The sequence below is a fragment of the Vulpes lagopus genome, chromosome 2, assembly GCF_018345385.1.
Source record: "Vulpes lagopus strain Blue_001 chromosome 2, ASM1834538v1, whole genome shotgun sequence".
NCBI classification, from domain to species: domain Eukaryota; kingdom Metazoa; phylum Chordata; class Mammalia; order Carnivora; family Canidae; genus Vulpes; species Vulpes lagopus.
Window position 1 is genome coordinate 103,811,100 of NC_054825.1, and position 18,060 is coordinate 103,829,159.

Sequence of the window (18,060 nt, forward strand, 5' to 3'; positions counted from 1 at the left end):
GTCTGTATCTTCAGCTTCCCTTATTATGTACGTATGGTTATTTGTCTGTTTGTTCGTCGCATCCAGCTTTCTTATGTCAACATCACCCATTTCTTTTATCAGCAAACTAGATGTAATTTTTTCCCTCATAACTTTTGCTAACATGATCTAGGTGGCTGTCAGAAAGTACCTCTTACTAACCTATTAGAACTAATATTAAAGATAACTTTTCTGATAGTTTACTCTGTTGTCTTGAAGCATGGATGGTAGATTTACCCCTTATTCACATTTTATTTCTTTTATATTTAAAAAATGTTTATTATGGGATGTTTTATACATAAGCATAAGAACATGCTAATCGTGAGACATAACCATCAAAGAATACTCATTAACCCACTCTCCAGCTTAAGAATTGGAGTATCACCAGTGTTGTTGGTCCACCTTTGTGTTCCTCCCTTATTTTCAGGCTTCTTCCTCTCCTCTGCCTCAAATACTGTTTGAATATGTTTTTAGTGTTTCTTTTTGTTTTTTTGAGGAATTTTATTACAGAAATTCATAGGGTATATATCATTAGTTTTGTTTAGTTTTGAGATTTACAGAAACGTACTTGTAGAAACATATTTAGCATGACTATATAATTTATCAACCAAGCTGAGACACGGGGGGCATGGAAAGGTCACTATTAATAATTACAGGACAACAAGCATAGACTAGGAAGGTTCTTGGCAAAACAGAAAATGTGGTTACCCCATTTGTACTGCAAATGGTCTCCTAGAGTTTGCTTTTTTGACTAAATGTTCTGTTTCTAAGATTCATCCATATTTTAGATACAGCTATAATTTAGCACATTTGGATTAAGGCATTTTGATGTTAACCTTTTTTTCAAAAATATGTTTATACTCAAGAGATTGTAGTAAACTTGGATTTATCTGCTTTTAACATTTTTAAAGCTATGAATACTCTATATTTCAGAATTCCTTAGGCAGTTTTTGGTATTGAGATGGTTTTTGAAGCATCACCTGCCTAAACATTGGAAAGTCATATGTAAACTACTGTATTTGTCAAGCAAGGATGCACTGCTTTCTAATTTGGATCAAAAGGACTTTTCTTAATAACTTCAATGAAAACTCTTCTGAGGTCTAAAGATACTGCAGTTTATCATTTAAAATTCCTGACACGGGTAGTTCACAATCTGATGATTTTCAGACATACGTGTATCATTCCATTGGGCAGTTTGAAACTTCTTCCTCACTGTTTGGATTTTGATGCAGTGTGGAACACATAACCCAACAAAAGAGCTCACTTTGGACACATGATAGCACAGACTATGGAGGAGGTAGCTCAGCAGGTGGAACTGCCTTCAGAGTCTGGTGCTTTGTTGTGTTATGTGCAGGGTTAAGTTGGTCAACAGATGACGCCTCTGTTGACCTATTAACTCCATCTCAAGCGGGGCCTGTTCTTTACAGTTCCTGCAGGTGGAGACCAAACTGTGATTCTCTCTGCCAGCTTCTTAGGAAAGTAAGTTTTTAGAAAGCCTTCAGGTTTCTTGGAAATGTTGTTTAAAGCCTACAATTTGTTTTTAAACTTGGGTCAGAGATGCTAACCACCCATGGCCTACATTTTCATGTCACTAGACAGTTCTAGGTCAGCTCCTCTGTATCTACGTGTTCCAGAGGAGAGATGACACAGCAAAAGTTCCACTTCTTGGGGGAGGAATGTTCTTCAAGTAGATTCATAACCAGGTGTGCTGAACGAGAAGCCGTAGAGTGATGGAGTTGTATACAGTGTGGCAAATGGAACGTTCCTTTGATGTGTGTGTTATTTATTGTAAGGGGAATAATCTCGTGGGAGATCTGATCCACAGCTTCACCACTTGGTCACTCTTCTCCTGGGTGGAATCACAATAACATATCGGCAGGGATGGACTTTCATAATCCTCTGACCTCACCCCTCATTTTACTGCCACTTCTTAGCTGTGTCACAGTGGAAAAGCTTCGAAGCCTCTCTGCACCTCAGTTTATGCAGTTGCAAAGATAATAACCATATCTCTCAGGATTCCTGTTAAATTTAAATGTGCTGATGCACATAAAGCAGGCACGTGGTAAGCACTCTGCGTGTTAACTGTTGTGGTGGTTCTGGTTGTTGTTACTGGAGACTAGAGGCTTGCCCACCTGGTGACTGTCTGAAGCAGCACAGTTGGTTTGGGCGGCAAGTCTTCTGATTCGTAACCCGGTGGAGCTCTTGTACACTTCAGAAGACATGCATATAAAGTTTCCAGTGATGATTTGCTGTTTACTAAGTTTACTCTGTAGGACTGCTTTGTGCCAGCCATGAAAGCATAATGTATTTTCACGAAGTTGAATCCATTTTTCTTCTAACTTGAAAAAAAAAAGATAGGTTAGTGATCGATCTTCTAGGGGATTAGGTGTGAGAAGGCCCAGGGGAGACCAGAAAATTGGGGTAGGGGCACAAGAATCTATACTCTTGCTTTATTTAGATCATAGATTTGACTCTTGTGGGATGTGATAAGCAGGCAGTCTAACCTAAAATTTAACGATAGATGCAGTTTAAAGTCCAGGATTATTTCTCACACTTTTGTATGTACCCAGACAGTATCAACTAACTGATCAGTATCACCCTCTCATTGGCCTTAGCCATTGCTACTAAGGACAAGAACACAGGCTGGAAGGGTAAATAGGAATGAAATTTGGGATGCTGTCCTGTGGGAAGTGGGGGGCGCCCTTTTTTAATCCATACAGAAGAGCCACACATCTATATACATGCTTGCCCTGGACCACCTTAGTGGTCAGCTTCCATGGCTTGTGTCCAGATACTACATGTTTCTCCTCTTCTGTTCCCAAAGCTAAGCCCTGGGACGTTCACACATCAGCTTATAATAGATGCTCATCATAAATCTTATATGTTGTAATCTGAAAGGGATTTGTTAAAAATCATGTGGGTTTCTGTTGAAAAAAAAATTTGGTCTTCTCTTTCCCTCCACCTAGCCTATATGCTCTTTGTTTTCTTTACTTTTTTAATGTATTTATGTGAACTTGGTTATAGATAATAAAACCACATTTTAGAGATGCCCATAAAGTTGATTGTTCTTTTTTTTTATTTAACCAAATGCAAAGGCACCTTCCCTTAGAGAATAGTTAGGCCCATTTAGTAGTCTCACTTTCTCCTATCCCATCCGTAGTCCTCATGTTTAGGTTTTGCAAATCCATACTTTATAGATCCTAAGCTAATGTGCAGTCTACTGCCATTTGCCTCTGAGTCTACCCTGGTGAAGTACACACATCAGGTGGTGATTGCCTGGTGTCCCACCCAGGGCAGGATACTCAGACCACTGCGTTGGGAGCACATGTTTGGAAATTCCACCCACCTTTTCTTTTGTCCATAGTCTTCTGCTTTCCTTTCTCCCCTTTCTTCCCCTCCTTCCCAGCACTAACTTGTTCTTTTAACCTCACTTCTCTCCCATTACCTCCTACTCTAGCTTGCTACTGCCTCTCCGAGTGTCACAGACTGACTCTTTCAATCATTGTCTCTCCAGCAAGTCATTGTGGAAATGCACAGCTGCTGTGTAGCTGTTAGCCTCGATGAGGTGAAGCCAAAATGTTGTGGGGGCTTCTTTCTAGCGTTGCCTCCCAGGGTTTGTTTAAAAAAAAAAAAAAAAGAAAAAAGAGCAATCATTTCTCTATCTCTGTCCTGGTAAATGAAATTGACAGCTAATGAGAACTATCACAGAGGTGGATAAACAAAAGCCCAGTAAAGCATCCCGAATGGCTGAAGCTGTTTCTTGTCTGTTAAAGCATTTCTCCACCCACTGCAAATTTGCCCTCCTATCATGCTGCCTCACAAACATTGTGAGCGTCATGGGAACAACTACTGTGATGCACGCTGGCACTGCATCGGCCCTGGCACAGCCCTAACTCAGTAGGGCTTTTCCTTCCTGCGTTCTTTTGAAAAGCAGGATGGAGGTTTTCTATGGTGAGTAGCCACATGGATTCTCCCTTTGTTTGCACATTGCTGGGCTCCGGCACTGCAGCAATCTATAGTTAGAAGTTCAAGAATTTCAGCCCTGGTCGTTTAATGTAAACAAGCGTTGGAGACCAAAATGTGTATGTTATACATTCCCCCAGTGCCATGATGAATTTTCTTGTTTTTACTTTTTGTTTTCATTTCTCTCTCCTTTTTATATTGGTGTATTTATCCTTAGAGACAGAAATGAAATATCTTCATCTTTCTAATTGGGAGTGTGTGTGTATATACACATTTAAATCAGGCAAGTCTAATGTCGGGTGCAATTGATTTGAAAGGTCTGATGTTAGACATGTGGTTTCCCTCCTAATAAATGATCCTGTTGTACTTTTACTGCTTACTGGCTTACATCCTAGAGTTATTTACCTTGGTTTTAGGAAAATAAACTGTTGGGTCTTGAATGTATTGTATAGGTCTTACGCTGGGCCTAATTCGTCCTAACGCATACTGAAGCTGACACAGCACAACACCAGAATGCATTGCTGTTGCCAGAAGATTTAGTGGATGTTAATTTCACTTGTCTTGCCTCCAGAGCCAGCCATGCCAGTTACTAACAAAGCAAAAATGTAAATAAGCCGAACTTTTTTTTTTATTTTTATTTTATTGGCCAAAGGCTTTTGTCAGCTTTTTCCTCCATGTGCTGTAAGCAGTAACAGTGTTTAAATATTAAGAAGGGTGAACATACAGTGGGGAGGTGATGGGCAGGCAGAAATTAACTGTTCATATCCTGATAAACACTTTTGTTTATAAAAACTTTACACATTCAGACTGCTGAGAATATTCATTGGTTTTGTTAATAACCAAGATCTAAGGATAGTAACTGTAAATCCCTGAATAGATTTTCCTTGTCTTCTTTAAAAACAAAAACAAAAAAAAAACAAAAAAAAAAAACACTTGGCATCTGTACCAAGTCCAATTTTAGGTGGAGACCCTTTCATCTGACAGCAGAAAGGCTGCTGATTATAACAGGCTAGGACCAAAGATGCAAACCTAGGTATTCACACTAGCATCATGATGAATAGATGTTTGTTTTCATGACCATTCCTTCTGTCTTCGTCCTAGTGTTTATTATAAGACTAATCAAAGACCACATTCTCCTGGCCATCATCAACAGATAAAATAAAGTTTCGTCAAATAAGAGTGTAAAACACTCTCTTTTTAAGTTTTCTGTGCCTTGCCATCTGAGGTCTCACCTCCCACGTTGCCCCTCCCCAGCTTGACTGCTGTCTGGCTGGCCTGCAGCAACAAGAGAGAGAGATGCAGAGGTTGTGGGTCAGGGCGGTTTAAGAGCTGAGAGACCATGGAGGAGAAGGGCGAGGCAAGGCAAAACTTTTCATTAATCTTTTAAGAGCGGTCCTCATCGCTGTGATCTTTTGCTATGCATGCTTCCCTCCTCTGGAAGCTGTCCTCTCCCTCCCTCCGCAGTTTGCTGGAGCACTGCCTGGGGCACACCTCCGCACAGGGCCCCCCCAGGACAGAGCTGCTTCCAGGGAGCCTCCCCCAGGCGCAGGCCACCTGGCATGCTGTGCCCCTTTACCTATACAGGCTCAGGGCGGGCAAATAACTTAAGTTGCTGTCCTTCAAAAAGGATCACAGGGTTTCAGAGCCTGTAGAATTGGTTTGCCGGAGATAGCACTTCCACCCTCTTAAAGCATCAGTTACTGTAGAGTTAAGCATGATTCTCCGAAGCATTATCATGTCAGTTCCTGGATGGTGAGTGATGCATCCAGCATACCAACTAGTCATAATGAATTTGTACCCCTCAGGAAAATCTTAGATACTAAAGGAATGAATTCCAAAAAAAGATGGCACATATTCGATTAAACATTGGAAAATGACTCTTTGGGCAGCATTGTGGTATATTCAGAGCCCTTCTATGTAAGCATTCACCTGGTTCTACCCTCCAGTCGGCCAAGTGAGAGCTAAAGTATCTCTGGGAGCTGATAGAGCTGCAGATACAAACAAGAAGATATTCTGGTCAAAAAACTAATTTTCTTGCTTAATTTGACATTCAGACAAGCAGATTCTGGAAGGATGCTATAATGGGAAAGAGAAAAATGAATTGCATTTAGGAGTTAGTCATAGGCTGGAGTGAACAGGAAGGATTTTAGTGAGAGGAAATGATAGTTCCTGGTCTAATTTATCAAGATTAGTACCTATAAAATGAACACTGGAGAGTGCAAGCCATGTCTCGATTTTTTAATCCATTCCAAAACTTGGATTTTTTTAGAACTCTCAGGGCTAAAGCCTAACTGGTCTTCAATAAATAAATTTTCCACTTTTTAGTTAATCTTTGCTTAAAACTCAGGGTAAAATTGTGAGTTTATTTCACTCTGTATAAGTGGTTTTAAACCAGTTTCCTGTCATGATCCCATCAGTAGCATATCCGAGACAGTACAGGTAATGATACATTTTTTACTTGAAAGTGTACACAGTCACCCTACCTGGTAATCTTATTTTAAAACATCTATCAAGTGTTCCTTTTTGGCTTCTCTCTCGAAGGAGAAATCCTGCAACAGCTTGTTGCAAGGAAGATGCATGCTGCTTATTGGCAAGCTGAGCAGGAAAAAAAATTCTTAAACACAAAATGCCATTGATATATCCATGTTTTTAATCTGTGGCAGCCTGGAAAACATCAGTTCAGCAGTTCTACAAACCATGGAGAACTTCAGCCAGTATTTTTTTTTCCCCCTTACAAAGTAAACTACTTGTATGTTACACAAAACAGTAATTTCAGATCTGGTCCAAATGATGCTTAGCAACACTCAAGAAAGCAACAATATATTTGTCTTTAAGAGAGATGTAGTTGCATCTCTGTGTGGCTTAGTTATTAGGTACAGAGCCTTCCCCTTTAGGGTACTAATTTAAAATTTAGACCAGGAGCCAGGTTATGGAGACTCAGCACTTTGTGGATATTCTCCTGCTGTTTCTAGAGGGCAGGCTCCCCACTGCCCATCTGCAACCAGATCCTTGCATTTGAAGCAACTGCCCCAGGGTTCTGAACTACCTTTGCCTTTTGAGCCTCCTGACCCAAATCAAGTATTCTGGTAATTGGGGAATGAGTAATTCTAGTTTTTTTCTAAAGCAGAAAGTTTTTTCAATTCTTCCATTCCAGTAAATTTCAAATTAAACCTTTTCCTCTCCTTCTCCCACATTCAGAAATAGGAGAACATTAAGATTTTCTCAAAATACACATTCCCAGTTGGTTTTGCTCCCTTGTCTTGGTTAAAATTAAGTTACGCCATTTAGTTTAAACTCTCATTTTCCACTGCCTTTCTCTGGTCTTGAGCATATGAAAGCATAGGAAAGCCTGTGTCACCAGGGTAGTATTTGGTGCATCGTTGCCGCTCTGTGAGATTAGCAGTGACTAATATGTTTACGTGGTCGATCCAGCAGTCCACGCCTACTTCTCCATTATTTTTTTACACTGTTCACTGAAGAAGCACTTCAGGCGCTTTGTTTACTGTTCGATTTCAATTCTTGAGCTGAGTAGACCCGTCAGCCCTCTGAACTTGTGCTTAGCTGAGTATTGTTGCTCCTTGAAGCCGCAGCATGCTGCCACTGTGGAAATGCCATTGGCATTGACCCGTGCCCTTCTCTGGCTTCCCTGGGAGCGAGGAATCAGAGTGCAGGGTACTGAAGCTCTTGTGAGCGAATTTTAGCCTACAAGTAAAAATTTCACAAATCAATCAACTACACATTTTGGAAAATGGTGATAGAATGAGTAATACTTAGAGTCAAGATGTTCCCCAAGCTGATTCCACTAACTTCTGATCTGTGTGACTTTTTCAAAAGGGAACAGATACTCGTTGTGAAGGGAACAAAACCATTTTGTAGAGGGTGTTATGTTTATTTCTCTATGTTCCGATAACCCTGGAGCCGGGATTATGATGATGTGTTGATTGATTATAGCCGTTAAGTCTCTTACTAATCAGTTTCATCACTTGCTCCGAGCTCACACCCTCGCACCTTGATTTCTGTTCCATAACAGGGTGATAGGGGTTGTCACTGACTAATGAAGAACAGAATTGGTTTCGGCAGGAGACAAACGGAATGCCGACACCAATCCTAAAATGCATTAATCTTTAATAATTCACATCTGCATGTTTATAAATGATATAACCAGGGATTGTTAACATTGATATTCTCCCTTCCAAACAGAAAGTGACATGGGAGTTTGTACTTGCAAACTACATTAAATGCATATAGCTGAATGCCAAGATGTGACCTTGCCAGGGATGCCAAATGTACTAATTCATCGGATGTGTGTTTTTGAAAAGTAGCATGTTGTACTTTTGCTATTGGATAAATCAGGTGATTTCCTGAGGAAGGCCAGCTGGCCCGAATGCTCATTTTCCTTTCCTCCTCATTTATCGTTCTCTTTCATTCATTAATTCAGCCAAGTACTGACTACATCTTAGGCTGCGGGCATGTTTCTAGGAACTGGGGAAAATGCACCGAATGTGAATAACAAAGGGCCCTGTCCTCATGAAACTTAGACTCTAGTGGGACAGATGGGAAATGAGCAGATAAGTATATAATTGTCAGGTATTATCGGGGGAAAAATCAGGTTGCTTCTTTTAGAGAACAGTGATTGGGAAAGGTGTCTCTTAGAAATTCGTATTCAAACTAGGAACTCTGTGAACAAAGGGCAAAAGCAAGCCATGTGAATGGGAGAGAGGTAACCAGGCAGAGCAGCAAGCAAGCACACCAGCCTTCAATCAGTCCTGTTGGCGTGTTGGGCAGGGGACACACACAGTTACTGGGGCCAGAGCATAGTCAAGAGGGGGAGATGGTGACAGAATGAGTAGGCATTTAGGTTAGAGAGTCACCACAGTCCAGCTTATATAGGGCTTGGGAGGTTATGACTGGGATTTAGGAAGACATGTGGCAGGTAGAGAAGGCAGAGGATGGCATGATCCAACATAGTCTATAAAAGGATCATTCTGGCTGCTGAGTGTGGACGGTAAGGGGCAAGGGTGGAAACGAGGGAGACTGGCTAGGGGAGTCTAGGAACCACCTAGGGGAGGTTCGTTGTGTCTGGATGTATGAGTAGCAGAAGGGGGCAGAAGGGTATTAACCGCTAAGATTGGATTCTGTACAATGGAAGACAAGGGAGAAACAAATTTTTGAAGGGGAACCAAGAGTTTGGTTTTGAAAGTGTTACATTTGAGATGTTTGTTAGGCATCCAAAGGGAGATTTTGACTAGGCAGCTGGTTCTAAGAAGAATCTAGATTCTGAGCAGAGATCTTAGCTGCAGAAGTAAGTTTATGTCATCAGGGTTCTAGATGACAATACCTAGGGCACCTAGCCTGCATCATAATCACCTCGAGGGCTTGAGCAAGCAGGTGACTGGGCCCCACATCCAAGTCCTGATTCAGTAGGTTTGGGGTAGAGCTGGAGAATTTGCATTTCCAGCAGGTTCCTAGTTGGTGCTGAAGCTGCTGGTCTGGGAACTGCTGACCTGGGAAGTGAGTGAAGGTCAGTGGTTCCCAACACTGGCTGTACAGAACATCCTGGGAAACGATGGGTGTGAGGCTCAGCCCCAGAGGTGCCGAGGTAAATGGGTCTCACTGCGGTACTCCACCAGTACTTTTTATAAAGCTCTCGGGGTGATTATTGTGTGTAGCCAAGGTTGAGAAATATTGAGAGAGGAATTCTGAGGTCTGAATGCTAGGGCACTGGGAAATGTAGAGACCCTGAAAAGGGAAAGGAACAGCCAATAGTTTTAAGTGAAAACCAAGGAGAATGTGGCATTGTGGAAGTCCTGCAAGAAATTGTTTCTAGAAAGATGGGGAGACCCAGCTGTGTCCAGTACAGCTTAGCACTTCCCTCAGAGTATCCCGAGGGATGTTTTGGAGAGATTTGAATCTGTGTACATATTGGTCATAGTAAATTTTATGGACAAATAGCTCATTTCTTTACAGTAGCATATTGCCATTTTTTTACCTTTCTATAAATACTTTGTGATTCAATTGAAATTATAATGTCACAGGAAGAAAATTCTTATGATAAAATAACTGCTATATTCTCAGGCCTAACTCAGTTATTAATAGAATTCCTAGTTTCACAATTGTTTCTTTAAGTCTGTTTCACACAAAATCCAAGAATCATATCATTGAAGTTCTACTTGAAAATAGACAAAAACTTGTATTTTGGGGGAGCTGAACCTCAGTGTATAGTTTTTTGTTTTTGTTTTTGTTTTTAATGTGGCATCAGTGCCTTTTATTGGAAGTAGATGGAGGGAGCCAGTTCAGTATTCCATATTTTGATACTGCTGATTGTGGTTTTATATCAGCTCTTTGCTCCTACAGCTGAATTCCTTTTGCCTGGAATGTCCATGCAGCCCCTCGCTGGCCTAGTAAACCCCTATACTTACTCTCAAAGATCCAGCTCTAGAGTCTTTGCCTTTGCAAAGTCCTACTGATCATCCACACCAAAGAGAGTCCAGCAAGCCCAGTAGCCTGTCAATGGCAGTGAGCACTGCTTCCTTTTTATCCCTGGGACTGAGGACAATGCCTGGCAAGTCACAGCACACTCAGTAAATGCTGACCAAATTAAAAAGCTTCCAGTTCCCTTAGAATAAACAGGAACTCAAGAAAAGTAAGTTTTAACATTGATTACTTACATGACCTTTCCTCCTGTGGGCTGGGAGCCATCTTTGTGCCTTCGCATGTCACGGTTTATGGGATTGTTCTATTTCCCTTTCTTCTGAAAGAGATCCCACTATGACAGATTTATTCCACTTTCTTTTCCCTTAAAAATAGAATCTGAAATAGTTGTAAGATGTGTCCGTTGAAACCAGACCTCTGTGTATGTAGACCCTGCCTGATTTTAGTGCATCCTACACAGACATGGTGCCATATAAATAGTTCCAGAAGTCTGGAATTGTCCAATATCCAACTTTTTCATCATCTCATAATTTTAAATATCTATTACTAATAACAAACCCTATTTTCAAGGAAAATGGCCAATGAGAACAGATTGGCTATGGGGAGTTTTGTAATTACCCAGATAATATTCCCATCTCCTATGTAGGTGGTGTATAACGTTGGCTAGATAAACACGGAGTGGGGAATGTTAGCCAGTGCAACTGTAATCTGAGCTTCAGCAACACATGAATACTATGCTTAAGATATTTGAGGGGCACCTGGAGGGCTCAGTGAGTTAAGCATCTGCCTTCAGCTCAGATTTAGGGTCCTGGGATCGAATGCCACAATCAGCTCCCTGCTCAGGGAGGAGTCTGCTTCTCCCTCTCCCTCTGCCCCTCCTCACTACCTGCTCTCTCCCGTGCTCTCTCGCTCTCTCTCTCAAATAAATAAATCTTTTTGTTTAAAAAAATGACAACGAAAAGAAGATGAAAATGTCTATTTGTGAGAAACATGCATTTCAAAAGCATACTTGCTGAACACTGACTTCAAGTCTGAAATAAAAGAATTGATAAAAAATCCACCAGCAGATGGCCCAGAACATCTTCCTTCCAGTCCTGTTGCCACAGTTTGTATCCTGCACTCTCAGAACGACCCTCATACCAGAGGCCCCATGTGATGTGGGCTCAGCCCACCAGACCCCCTTGCAGTCAGCTCTGCCCATGGCCACCTTCCATTCCAGGCTATACTCTGCTCCTGAGTGGCACACCCCTGAAAATACTGCTGCTGCCTCTCCCACCTGGCCTGTCCCTAGTACCTCCAAATAAAATAATAAACTATTATAAATACAATTGTAAAATATTGGCTGCGCCTCTTAGATCATAGACACTTCAGTCAAAAGCCTTGGATTTCTTTACATTTTTCAGCATAATACAATGCTTTAGCTTTCTGCCAATTTTAAAAGTAGTGTTTTTATTTTCATTTTTGTTTTTTTAGGGGGGAGGAAGAAATGGGGAAAAGGGAAGGGGGAGAGAAAGAATCTGAAGCAGGCTCCACTCACAGCGCAGAACCGCATCTCATGACCCTGAGATCATGACCGGAGCTGAAATTGAGAGTCTGACACTTCAGTGACTGAGCCACCCAGGTGTCCCTAAAAGTAGTTTTATACCAAGAATTTAGAAGTCTTAAGTTTCACTACAAAAGTAAGCATTCGTTATTTAGTGTCATTACAGATGGAGTGAATTTTTAAAGCCTTCAGAGAATAGTATAGTATTTTAGTACATAAATTGACAATTACATATCTACATAAAAAATATATAGAAACCATGTTGCCTATTATACTAGTATTTTATCTGTTGGTCCCAAATTTCTATCTACTGTGCTACTTTCCTCAGATTATAATATTTAATAGCCAAGCTATCTTTTTCTGTGTCACTGTACATCTGAAAGCAGCATAGAAAGGCCGAAGGACTGCCCATGTGCACCAGCCCTGGGTCGGGAAGGCAAGATGTTCATCCCTGCAGGGCATTTGAGCACTCCTGTGCGGGTTTCTGGTGCGGCCACACCAGGATTCCAGTGACTGAGCATCAGTGTGTGGCACTTCTCATGGCTACTCACGTGTGCAGTTGAGAGTTGTCATGACATGTGGGACCCAGAATGAGAAATCTGTGACAGGAGAGGATAGAGGCAAAGGAAACTTTTATTAAAGGAAAGAAAATGCCTTGCCTTTAAAAAGGCCCGTCTCTATCAGACAGCACAGAGCAGCGATCAAGTGGAAAAAAGGGAGCAGGCAGGCGCCTCATCTAATCTTTCTCCTGGGGGCCCAGGTGGACAAATTGGCAACCCTGTTCACAGCTTTTTTTTCCTCTCCCCTTTGTACCATAAGAACTGCTAATCGGATCCATGCTGCTGCAACTGTGGTTAGTTATTAACAGAATAAAAGCAGATTTCTTCAAAAGAACGGGTGGGGGAAACGACTATACAAAATTGCAAGGTTGTTAGAATCTTAAATGCACAGCAGTCGATTTTTCCCTTATTCTGAATTATACGATGAATACAAGTCTTTCATCTGTCACTATACCCATTTCTTCAGAAGGCAGCCAAATATTAAGCTTCTCAAACAAAAAAGGAATCTTAGAAAGAGGAAAAATATTGAGGAGGAATAAGAATGGGTATGAGTGGGGAGAAATTAGGTTTTGTTTTTATTAATTTGTCCTAGTGAGAGAGATATAAACTGCATGCTCGATCTGGCTTCCCCTCCCCTGCCTCTTACCTTACATCAAAGCAGGGATTAGAGCAGATTTAGCTGGTGGCTGCTCTGCATTCTGCGTCTGGTATTGTGCACGAGCTAAGTTCAGAACCTGCCACTTGCTTATAGGCGACAGCACGCTGTGGAGCTACACCTCCTGCGCGAAGTGTGTGTCATCCATGCGCACGTACACTTCTCCCACCCCAAGTGGGTTTTTCTGCACCCCACAGACCTCGGGGTTGGCTACCTGAGCTTTAAAGCTATTGAGAAGAGGGTGTGTCTATGAGAATGTTGGGTATAGACAGGGAGCGGGTTTTCAGCCTGGTGGGTGTGTGTATTTCAGTGCACCTCTGATGTTTGTACAGGAGACCATCCAAGATGCCCAAAGGTGAAAGTGGCTCCTACTTTCCAAGCAGATCACATTTCTAGTCCTCTTACCTATTTCCTGTCCATGTCTTCACACCTGAAATTAACTAAAGTTGATAAACTTTCCCTGAAGTTTTGTTTTTTATTTATTGGCCATTTTTTGGCCACAACCACTTTAATCCCTTCACCAGGGTAATGGAGTGAAGACCTCCTGAACTGAACAGGGCTGGGAGGAGTGGGTGGGCTAGCTGGAGGCACATTAGTCAGGCCCAGGCAGCAGCAGTCAGGCAGGATTGAAAACCATGCTTCACTAAAACCAGAAACCACCCTTCCTGCTCCTTCCGGGCCACTTGGAAATAGTCCAGACTAAGAACGTTCTGTTTTGAAGCTGGGAATCTCCTGTTTTATGTACATGTTTTAGGACTCTGGTTTATCTTTCATCAAAGCTTGTAGTGATCTGAACAGTAAAGGCTAGAAATCGTTGTTGCCTTGTGCTTCCTGTCTTGACTTGTTGCATACCTACTAGAGTCCATTCAGGTCTTGTCTCAAACTCCCTATAGAAGTATTCACCCAGAAGTCCTGGAATGAATGTCAGATAATCAGACTACTGAGCTGACTTCCTTGTGAGAGACATTACATAACGTTAGTATATTTAATAAAAGAAGGCAATTGGAAAAATGTGACTTGAATCCAGTGGGCTAGATAAAATAGCGTGTTATACCAAGTTGGTCTCTGTAATAGAAGCAAACAAAACTCTAAAACCACCCCTGTGAAGGCATAATTCTTTTTTTTTTTTTTTTGAAGGCATAATTCTTATGTAGAATGTACCGCAGTTGCATTTTGTTTATTTGTCAGCTGATAGGCCTTTGAGGCTCTTCTACCCCAGAGGGTAACACTGAAGGTAGGAAAGAGACTCCAGACCTTCTGACTACAGTAGGACCAATAGTTAAAAAGCTTCATGCAGCAGGTGATTGACAGTTTAAGACGAAGATATGTGGCTCCTTCCTCTATGGGTTCTGTCACACTTGGGACGTCTTGAGAATTTCCTCATTCCATTAATGGCTCAGAAGTACCCAAGTCAGGCACACATCCGCTGTGCTGATTATCCATACATTTTTAGAACCCAGCGACACACCAACAGTTGACCCATTATCTTGGGTAAGGATTTAGGAAAATCTAACCCTACTTTGAACATTTGCACTATTAGATATGAAAGGGTTTGTCTTCTCAGGCTCAGGCCAGCTCTTTAAAGCTGTTAGGGGACCAGGTTGCTGTGGTTTGTTCCCACTGCAGGGTGTACAGGTAGGGGAGAATGTTACTTTTTATTTATTTATTTTACTGCTTTTTTTTGTGTATGTGTTGGGGTTTGTTCACAATGAAGAAATTGTATTGGCAGTCTGCTCACAGCCGCTCTTCCACCCTCTAAACCCTAATGCAGGACCAAATAACATTAAGTACTGTATGTTCACATTCAGGCACTTCAGATAGACTCTTAATTGTCACCACTAAGCTGGAACCTGAGCAGATTCTGTATGTGAAGTTGTGAAGTATCTGCTTTGGTATATATTAAAGTTCCCTTTCTTGAAGGAAATAAACTAGAAGACACTGACAGAAAGATACCAAACTCAAAGTTATTTGTGGATTTTCTAACTCATTAACTCATTAAATTAACACAAGATGAGGGCATTTGATGAATATATGGATTATTGAAGACTTACTTTTTCACCCACACTATTGCCATTAGACCCTATACAGGTATTCAAAGTTCACTGAAGAAAATGACTAGTAATATCCCTGCTGCTTGAATTGCAGAGCTGCACTGTCTTACCACACATTAGTTCGGGTACTTAGAAAAGATGTTCCAGGGTTACCACTGATAGGGAATCCAACTACACAACTCACCAGTGTCATCTGACAAAATCATACTTGTCATTTATCTTGACAGAAGAAAAGATCGTAGCTGGTACTTCATGTTTCAGAAATTAAAGAAATAACTTCTATGAATACAGCCCAGAGTTAGGAGTTATAGTGCTCTTACCAGCGGAACTGGCAGGATTGAAAACCATGCTTTACTAAAACCAAAAACCACCCTTCCTGCTCCTTCCGGGCCACTTGGGAATAGTCCAAAATGTAAGAATATAAGAAATACATTCTCCAGAAGAGCTATAAAGTCAGACTGTGGCAGGTAAAACCCATACTTTGCTTTAAAGATTTGAGGAAGAGCTGATTTCCATAACATGAAGTAAGTATGAGGAGACTTCAGAATAAAACATCCTAATATCTTAGTTTTAGATGCAGTAGAATTGAATAATAGAGGGACATGCAGGATGAAATTGATCTTGGTCATGACATATTGGTAATTGGTACGAGTAATTTCTACAATGTAGTGTTTTGTTTTTAACTCCTCACTACACTTAGTGTTACCTCCAGAAATTCCTGAAGAATAGAATAACTCAACTCCTAATTGTTAAAAATGATGAAATATATATTGATTTTGTAGCAGCTTTCCAGGGAAAGAACTTGATCATAGAGGGTTATTAGTAAAGTGTCAGGAAGTACTTCCTATCTCTTCTCAAAATTCCACAACAACCACAGTTAGCAATTTAATTCATGTGAATTCACAGACCCTACTTTTTTCTAACAATAAACCTTTCTGACCCTTAATTTCAAAGAATTTATGAATAGGACCCAAGTCTTTGCTACAAACACCCCATGACTCACCATGTATCTTACACATCTTTGTTGAGGAAGGTTGGACAACAAAATTGCCCAGGCTTCTGTGGTTCAATATGCCATTTCATGTTACTTTTAAGAAGCCAATCCCCTTGGATTGCTAGTGAAGGAATATCGTATAGGACATTTCCTTCTACATAGTAAGTACTCAGTGGTTTTTTACTTCATTGTTTACACTCAAGTATATTCCTGTTTACATCAGACCTTGTAAGACAAACGTGCACTCCAGATGTTCTCTCTTTTACTTTTGCCCAAAGTCAACTAATGACATAAAACTGGAACAAGAGAATGGATTCCTGGCAAAATTGACATCAAGTAATATCTGTCATTCAAACTCCAGTTTTGCCATGTTGATTAATTATATGACTGTTCCATCTCAGATAACTAAAACCTTTCTAGTATTGTTGATTTTTATTTTTTGACTGCAATAGTGTGAACAGAAGAAACACTTTTTTCTGGCCACTACAACTTGAAAAATGGGATTTCTGTTTTTTTTTTTTTTTTTGCTTATTAGTATTATATGTTAAGATAGCGCAGTATAACTTGAAAAAGGATGAATGATTTGTTTGCCAGAGGCTGTTGTAGTTCAGAATTAGTGTTTTTGTTCTTATTGAATTCCTGTAGTTGTATGTTGTAGTGGCATAGAAAGGAATTAACCCGGGAAGCTTTAGCCTCAGTAAAGGATTTATGTGGAAATACTATTCATCTCATGTTTACTCTGCTCACCCAACACAACAGTGATAGAGTATAACCTACGTGATTGCATCTCACCGGTAGTTTTAATATTTGTTTATTCTGGTCTGGCCAAAAAGTTGAGAAAATAAAGCTGCAAAAATCACTTAACTAGCAGTTTACCTGCTAAATGCAGGTACTGCTTAAATCTTAGAACTGTGCTTGCATTGAGTACTAAGGAAGCCAGGGCATCCTATACTAGATCTGATTTTAAAAGGACATAAACCAAATACTGCTACTGACATTTATTTATGTAATCCTCTTTTTTAAATATGAGGGAAATATGAGGGAGTATGTCAGGTTTATATGTCATTGCTAATGTTATTAAATACCATTTGATGTTTGTTGACTTTTTAAGCAAGTGTCCCTGAAATGTTTTTCTACTGATACTGTCACTTAAAATAGGAGTTCATAAACTATCACCTCTGGGCCAAATCCAGCTCACCACCTGTCTTTGTAAATAAAGTTTTATTTATACTCTTTTATTTATGTATTATCCATGGTGCTTTTATACTATAACAGTTGATTGAATAGTTAGTTGCAAGAGAGAACATGTGGGCCTGCAAAGGCTGAAATATTTACTATCTGGTAATTTACAGAAAAAGTTTGCCTATCCCTGATCTACAATAATAAAACTATGTGATTACTCATAACTAAAGGTTTAGTTAACTACTACTAGTCTAGGTTTGGAGTAATCTGTCACACCTTTATTCGACAGATATTTATTGAATGCTTACCGTATGTCTGGTTCAGCAGACATAACATGGAACAAAACAGACAATTCTCTGTATTGTCTCTAAGAACTTGAATTTTAGTGAGATGAGACAAACAGTAAACAGTAAAATAAGAATTTAGGTGATGAGCGCTAGGACTCTGTCACCTGTAAGAAAGAAAGAACTTAGCACTTGTTAGTACTGACTATCCAAGCTATGAACTACACCAAGCTATAATATATTCATGTCTCAGTCAAAACACTGTAAGTTATACATTACTGGATGTTTGCTTATTTATAAAACATGCATATTAGCCTCTTTTTGCCCAATACTGTTACATACTGAAATCCCAATGTTTTCTTACCAAAAATGTTTAGT

The 18,060-nt window shown here is 40.4% G+C and overlaps 1 protein-coding gene across 2 annotated transcripts in view; it reads left to right on the plus strand.

The window, feature by feature from the left end:
- ARID1B (AT-rich interaction domain 1B) overlaps positions 1-18,060 on the plus strand; it is a 438,423-nt gene that overhangs the window by 313,809 nt on the left and 106,554 nt on the right. The gene's annotated exons all lie outside the window — the stretch shown is intronic.